This window comes from Tenrec ecaudatus, chromosome 10 (assembly GCF_050624435.1).
Source record: "Tenrec ecaudatus isolate mTenEca1 chromosome 10, mTenEca1.hap1, whole genome shotgun sequence".
NCBI lineage: Eukaryota > Metazoa > Chordata > Mammalia > Afrosoricida > Tenrecidae > Tenrec > Tenrec ecaudatus.
In genome coordinates this window covers 17,338,267-17,344,436 of record NC_134539.1, presented here as the reverse complement: position 1 = coordinate 17,344,436, position 6,170 = coordinate 17,338,267, and the positions used below count along the sequence as shown (strand labels likewise).

At 46.4% G+C, this 6,170-nt stretch overlaps 1 protein-coding gene across 2 annotated transcripts in view; it reads right to left on the bottom strand.

Moving 5' to 3' along the window:
- Positions 1-6,170, bottom strand: part of CNTLN (centlein) — a 294,237-nt gene that overhangs the window by 244,646 nt on the left and 43,421 nt on the right. The gene's annotated exons all lie outside the window — the stretch shown is intronic.

Genomic DNA, 6,170 nt, shown 5'->3' with positions numbered 1-6,170 from the left:
AGATCCAGATCCTCATCAGTCTCAAGGTACTGGCCATACTGTGTAGTTGTTAAAAACTTTTTAATGTTGCGTTTCTTATTCAAATGTTATTATTTAACTCTGAACTTATTTACTTGGAAATTTCTGCATAATGTTTTGTGCAAAAAGGCAAGGTTAGGGTAAAAACTTGGTGGCTGAGAACAGATTACTCTGTTTTCAGTTACTTTTTATGGGAAAAACTGATTCAGAACTTGACTGTATCGTATCTTGGCGCTCCTTCTAGAACGGATCAGGGCTCTTCTAATCTTCATCTTCCCGGGAGCAGACAGTCTCATCTTTCTCCCTGGAACAGCTGGCGGGTCAGAAGCCCCACCTTGCAGTTAGCCACCAGAGCGCCTCAGCCTAGCGGTAGAAGGCATACCATACATACTCGTGTATAAGCCAAGTTTTTCAGCACATTTTTAATGCAGTTTGTGTGGTAAAATTAGGTGCCTCGGCTGATAGTCGGGTCAGCTTATACTCAAGTATATACGGTACCTCGTAGACAGGATTCCAGAAGTGTAGCATAGTATTCCACAGGAGAACTGGCAAACCACCACATCATGTCCCGCAGAGCGTCCAGGTCCAAGTGTCACGTGGGTGACAGTCCATTGATTTCATTTTTAGGAGGTCACCCCTCTGCCGAAACACTGGGAAGGGCGTTCTGAGCCACCCAGCCATCCCTGGGCCACAAGAACCTATCCCAAGGGTTTGTGCTCCCTGTTAAGTTTGGACCTGAACATGAAAGCAGAGATAGAGACGCTAAAAAGATAGGCTTGAATAATGAGAAAGATTTAGTGTGCCTGCATCCCAGACTAAATCAATAACTGGCAACCTAACTGGCCCAGATACTGAGAGCACGTGATGTGCTTTTCCGTTTCCTTGCTGGCTCCGTCCAGCCTTCCTGATCGTATTTACAAGATCCCAAGACAAACGTCCATTTAAGCAGATAACGTGTCTGTTGAAAAACCATGATGCCTTACACGTAAAGCCACTTATTTTGGCCCACAATGAAAGCAGTTTTTAAAAATCTATTTCTCATTGGTTACTCTAACCAAGTATCCTGCTGGATGATAAATAGCGTCTGAATCAGCTGGGCCTGACTGCTATCAGCGATGGCGTGTGCAGGGCGGCTACTTGGAAAAGGCCATGAGAAGACGTCAGTTCAAAGAGCAAGCAAGCCACAGGGGACGCCAGGAAACGCTGACAAAGTGCCCACGTCATCGCCTCCTCTCATCGCATCGGCGGAACGTCCACTTTTTAACCTTTCATTTTATTGCTACGACATTTCTAAATAAATAAGTGATGCCAAATAATATATAAATTCTGTAACTACGCCACACCTCTACTGGGCCTGGCCACTTGTTTTGTTGTAAACATCCCGCCACTTGATGGATAATGTTTATCTTCACCTCTGTCTGGGTTCTCATTTTTTTCTCTCTCCCTGCCCCCACCCCAGCCCCCTCCCCGCTCTCAAACTGCCAGGCGAGCAAATGCCTTCAGATTGTACCAGGAAAACACGGAAGCCAAAGCTTCTCTTCAAAAAGGGCAAGCTACAGAGTTATCAAAACAAGCCAATCATATATGGATCCATTTATGATATTTTCCTTTTAGCTTCTCAGCGCCCATTGCGAGTCAGGGGCTAAAACAGCAGAAGCTGATCTAGACTATCCCAGCGGAAGCCGCAGGTGCCGCAGTGCAGGTCAGAAGGTTGTTTTCTGCATGACATGAGACTGTCGTCTTTTCCGTAAACATCATTTCTTTATACCAGCACCAGCTACAGCATGCTGGGTGAGAATACTAGAGCTCGTGGGTTCAAGACTCAGCTCTGCCATCTATCTATAAGTTGACTTTGGGCAAGCAGCCTGGTGAGCCAAGCACTCAGCTGCTAACCGAAAGTTGGCAGTTCAAACCCACCAGCTGCTCCTTGGGAAAATGTCTGCTTCCACAAAGACAACAGTCTTGGCAACTGTGTGGTGCATTTGTCGTCTGTCCTATAGGGTCACTATGAGTCGGAATCACCTCAACAGCCGTGGGTCTGGGTTTGGGGTTTTGACTCTGGGCACGCTCCTTTGTGCTGGTCAACCATCAGGCTTAAATGAGTGACCAGATTTACAGCTTCTAGAATGGTGCTGACCATTGAAGAGGTGCTGACCACTTTTAGGTTCCAATTCAAAGGTCATTTAAAATCAAAGTATCAGGCCGCTAATGGTAAGGTCAGCGGTTCAAGCCCACCAGCTGCTGCAGGGGAGAAAGATGCGACAGTCTCAGAAACCCCGGAGCAGTCCTCCTCTGTCTCAGAAGTCCCCTAGGAGTGGGAACCGACCTCACAGCAGTGCATTTGGGGGTATATTTTAGTAATATTATTCAACCAAGAGGAATCATAGTTCTTGTTTGTAAAGAAAATGCTCAGTAAACTGGTAAGGAGAGAAGTTGGAAAACTGGTCTGGACCTGAGAAGGGAGAAAACTGGGAGCTCCTTGCTGTTTCTTGGGAGATAAGGAAGGAGAAATGAACAAGAATAATGTCTTGTTAGCCTCACCTGGGCCACCATGTTCTTCTGTCTCAGGGGCAACAATCTAGTGTGAAGAGCAGTTGTCTAATCCTCCGAATTCAAAGCCACAAGTTGATGATCCAGTGGTGCATCCGGGGAAAACTCTGGACAAGCGTCGGAGATAGGTCATTTACAGTCACAAGTACAACACAGTACCCTAGGGTCTAGGACTGCTCTAGAAGGTGTCCTGGTGGCATAATGGTTGTGTGTGTGTGTGTGTGTGTGTGTGTGTGTGTGTGTGTGTGTGTGTGGTGGGGGAGAGAACATGGCCATTTGCTCCCATAGCCTGTGACTCGAATAGGGCAGTTCTGCCTGTGACACGGGGCTGTGATGAGTCAAAATTGGCAGCACCAAACATCAACATGATTGGAAGCAGTGACTGATTCGGCTTACAGCATCACTGAAGTTCGCGTCAATTCTTTTCCATGGTCTATGCTGATCCCCAGTCCCTTTAGTAAGTATACACTGCGAGCTCTACTTTATTTACTCTTCCATGCATCCTTCGAGGGTGTATTTTTGTTTTCCTCATCCTAAGTACTGAGAAATATTAAGTTTGTTGTTGTTATAAATGTAATTTTGCCCCACCCCCTCCAGGAGTACGTGTTGAAAACCCCGAGCTCTATACTGGGTATCTTGGTGGCACTGGGCAAACCGCAGGAACCCTATATAAGATTGCCACACGTCAGAATTGGTTTGACGGCTATGGATTTGGTTTGGGGCTTTATGCCCGTGGATGGAATCCCATTTGAGAAGGTGTTCTTGGTTAAGTTACTGTCACTGTAGGGTGTGCCTTATGCCTTTCATATTTCATTTTGAAACATGGAAGAGTCAATTAGGCACAAAAATAAGGCAGACTCAGTGGAAGCTCAACCCTAGTCTGCAGATGCTGGAGGTGGAGCAGACTAATGCCCACTCCAAGGAAGGCTGGCTACAGAGGTTCAGAGAGGTGGTCCCCTGCCCAGAGGGGATGAGAGAACCTTCCTCTAGACCCAGCGACCTGAATTCGGACTTCTAGCCTCACAAAGTGACAAATGTTAATGTGTATTGGTTACAGCTTTTCACTTACAGTATTTGTTGTAGCTGCACCGAGAAACTAAGGCAGATGCCAACACCACACAGGATACAGAATCGAGATTTGAGACCCCTATCCAGACAGAAACCCATACCTATTCACACACTAAGTGACAAACCCATCAGGTGTAGAGAAAACGTGTTCCCAGGGAAGTGCAAGGGCAGGGCTATCACGTGGCTCTTCTAGCCCAAGTCTCGAACTCCCACCAAACTGCAGGGGTCTGGGCAAGAATGTGGAGGAAGATACTGCTAGGGTTCACCTGTGAGTAATTGTTAAGAGGAGACATTTTGATGGGCATCCTGCTAGGCATGCAATGAGCTGTCTGAGAAGCAGGAGTGGGGGTGTCACTACCAACAAGAGCCAGGAGCGGAGTGCGTCCAGACCCAGAGAGCTCTGTGTAGCGAAGCTCCTGGGTCCAGAAGACACCTGAGGCACCAGAGCAGCAGCCGAACCAGGAGCCAGAGCAGGATAAAGAGTGACGGACATCCCAGCCATCAGAGCAAGCAAACCTGAGTGCTTCGGGGCAGGTGGCTGGCTTACGGAGTAAGTTGCCTTTGGACACTTAACTGGAGGGCTGGGCACTGACCCACGAGTGCCTTCAGTTGAGGCTTACTGGAGTGGGAAGCTTCTGAACACACCATTTGGAGGTCTGGATTTTCTGCCCCACAGAGTTTAAGCCGAGTGCCTTTGAGCTGAGGCTCCCAGAGGTGTTGCATGTTCTTTAGACATTTACGAGCTGCTGAAGGACTTCATGATATGTCCTGACTGAATTCTACATACTGGGTACTTCTCACCTACATTGTGACCTATTAGCTTCCTTAATAAACCTTTCCATCATGAATACTGACTGAGAGTTCTCTGTGACCACTGCAATGGATGATTGACCTCAATGTGGAAAAGCAGAGTGGTGTGGATAAGAAAACATTTGATTGTTTGGGGTTGCTTTTGGGTTTTTTGTTTGTTTTGCTTGGTTTTGTATGATTTTTACTCAATGCTTTAAACATTAAAAAGGTTCAGTAACTTGAACACATTTTAAAAATGACCCAGGGAAGGAAAAGCGATGCTTATTTCTGTAACCATTTTATACAGCTGAATCGTCCCTCCTGTCTGTCTAGACTTCTACAGGGATGGAGAGGAAGGAGATGTAATTGCCACGAATGAATAAAATGTGTGTCAAAGTGGAGGTGGTGTTCTCTAAAGGATAAGAATTTGGACTCCAGGGTCAATAGCGGTTCGAATCCCAGCTCTGCCTTTAATGAGATGTGCACTTTGGGGAAAGACTTAACTTTTCAACTTCATCTGACTGACACACCACCACCTCCATCACCACCACCACCCCTGACTGCCATTGAGTCAATTCCAAGTCATAGCGACCCTATGGGGCAAGACAGAATTTCCCCTTTGGGGATGATAAATTAAAAATACCTGTATTTGATAGTAACTATGAAGAATAAAGCTAATGTATGTGAAGTACACAAGCTGGCTGGGGTCTCTTGCCCCTTGAGACCTAGAGAATATTGGTTTGAGGGCTGCTCAAAAATTCTAAGATTGTTACACAATGGCACAGGGTAATCTTCTCCCTTCCATCGATGCCCTTCCTCTCCTGTGAGTGAAGAGCCCAGGCACAAAGCAGTGGGTGGTTGGGAATTGGGGAGCCAGTCTGGCTGTTAACTCACAAAGGGGCTCATATGTATTGGTGGGTGTGGGGGCATCGGAGCCCTCTAAGAGGGTAAGGGAAGCATAATTACTTACTCCTCTCCCTATTCACATAACTCACTGCCATCAAGTCAATTCAAACTTATACAGGGCAGAATCGAATAGAAACCTTACAGGACAGAACGGAACTTCCATGGTGTCCAAGATTGTAAATCATACAGTCGCAGAAAGCCTCATCTTTGTCCCCCATAATGGCCAGTGAGTTTGAACTGCCATCCTTGTGTTTAGGAACTCAACACATGTCCCACTACTCCACAAGAGCTTCCTCTATGCTCACAGGTGATCTCAAAGTTTGGTTCTTCCAAGTGTCTACAGAGGCATGAAAGCCAGGGTGGCAGCCCATAGTTGAGTGGTGATTTCCCCAATCACCATGGCCCCAGAGGGATGACAGGGAGGCTGTGTCCACAGCTGCCTCCTTCCCACCAAGCCTCTGAAGGCAGTCGTGTGACTACCAGGCTGCAGGGCTGAGGCCGTTGGGAAATACACTCACAGCATTTCAGAGTGTATACGGTTCTGCAGCCTGGGAAGGGAATTCCTCTTCCTAACATGTAAGGCTAGCTTTACGCTTTTGGAAATTACCTATCTTGAAACACATTTTGTAAATATACATTTTTATGAATGTAGAGGGTTTCTTGAATGCTGGCTTTTTTTAAAAAAACAGTGTTAACTCGGTGGCGCTCATATTTATTCAAATGGCAAGACACCTGGAAGTCCAGGTGCTCGGTCTAACCCACCAGAAAACTATGATTTATTTAATTCAAAATAAATGTATAATTGAGAACCAATGCAGATACCACTTAGCATTCAATTC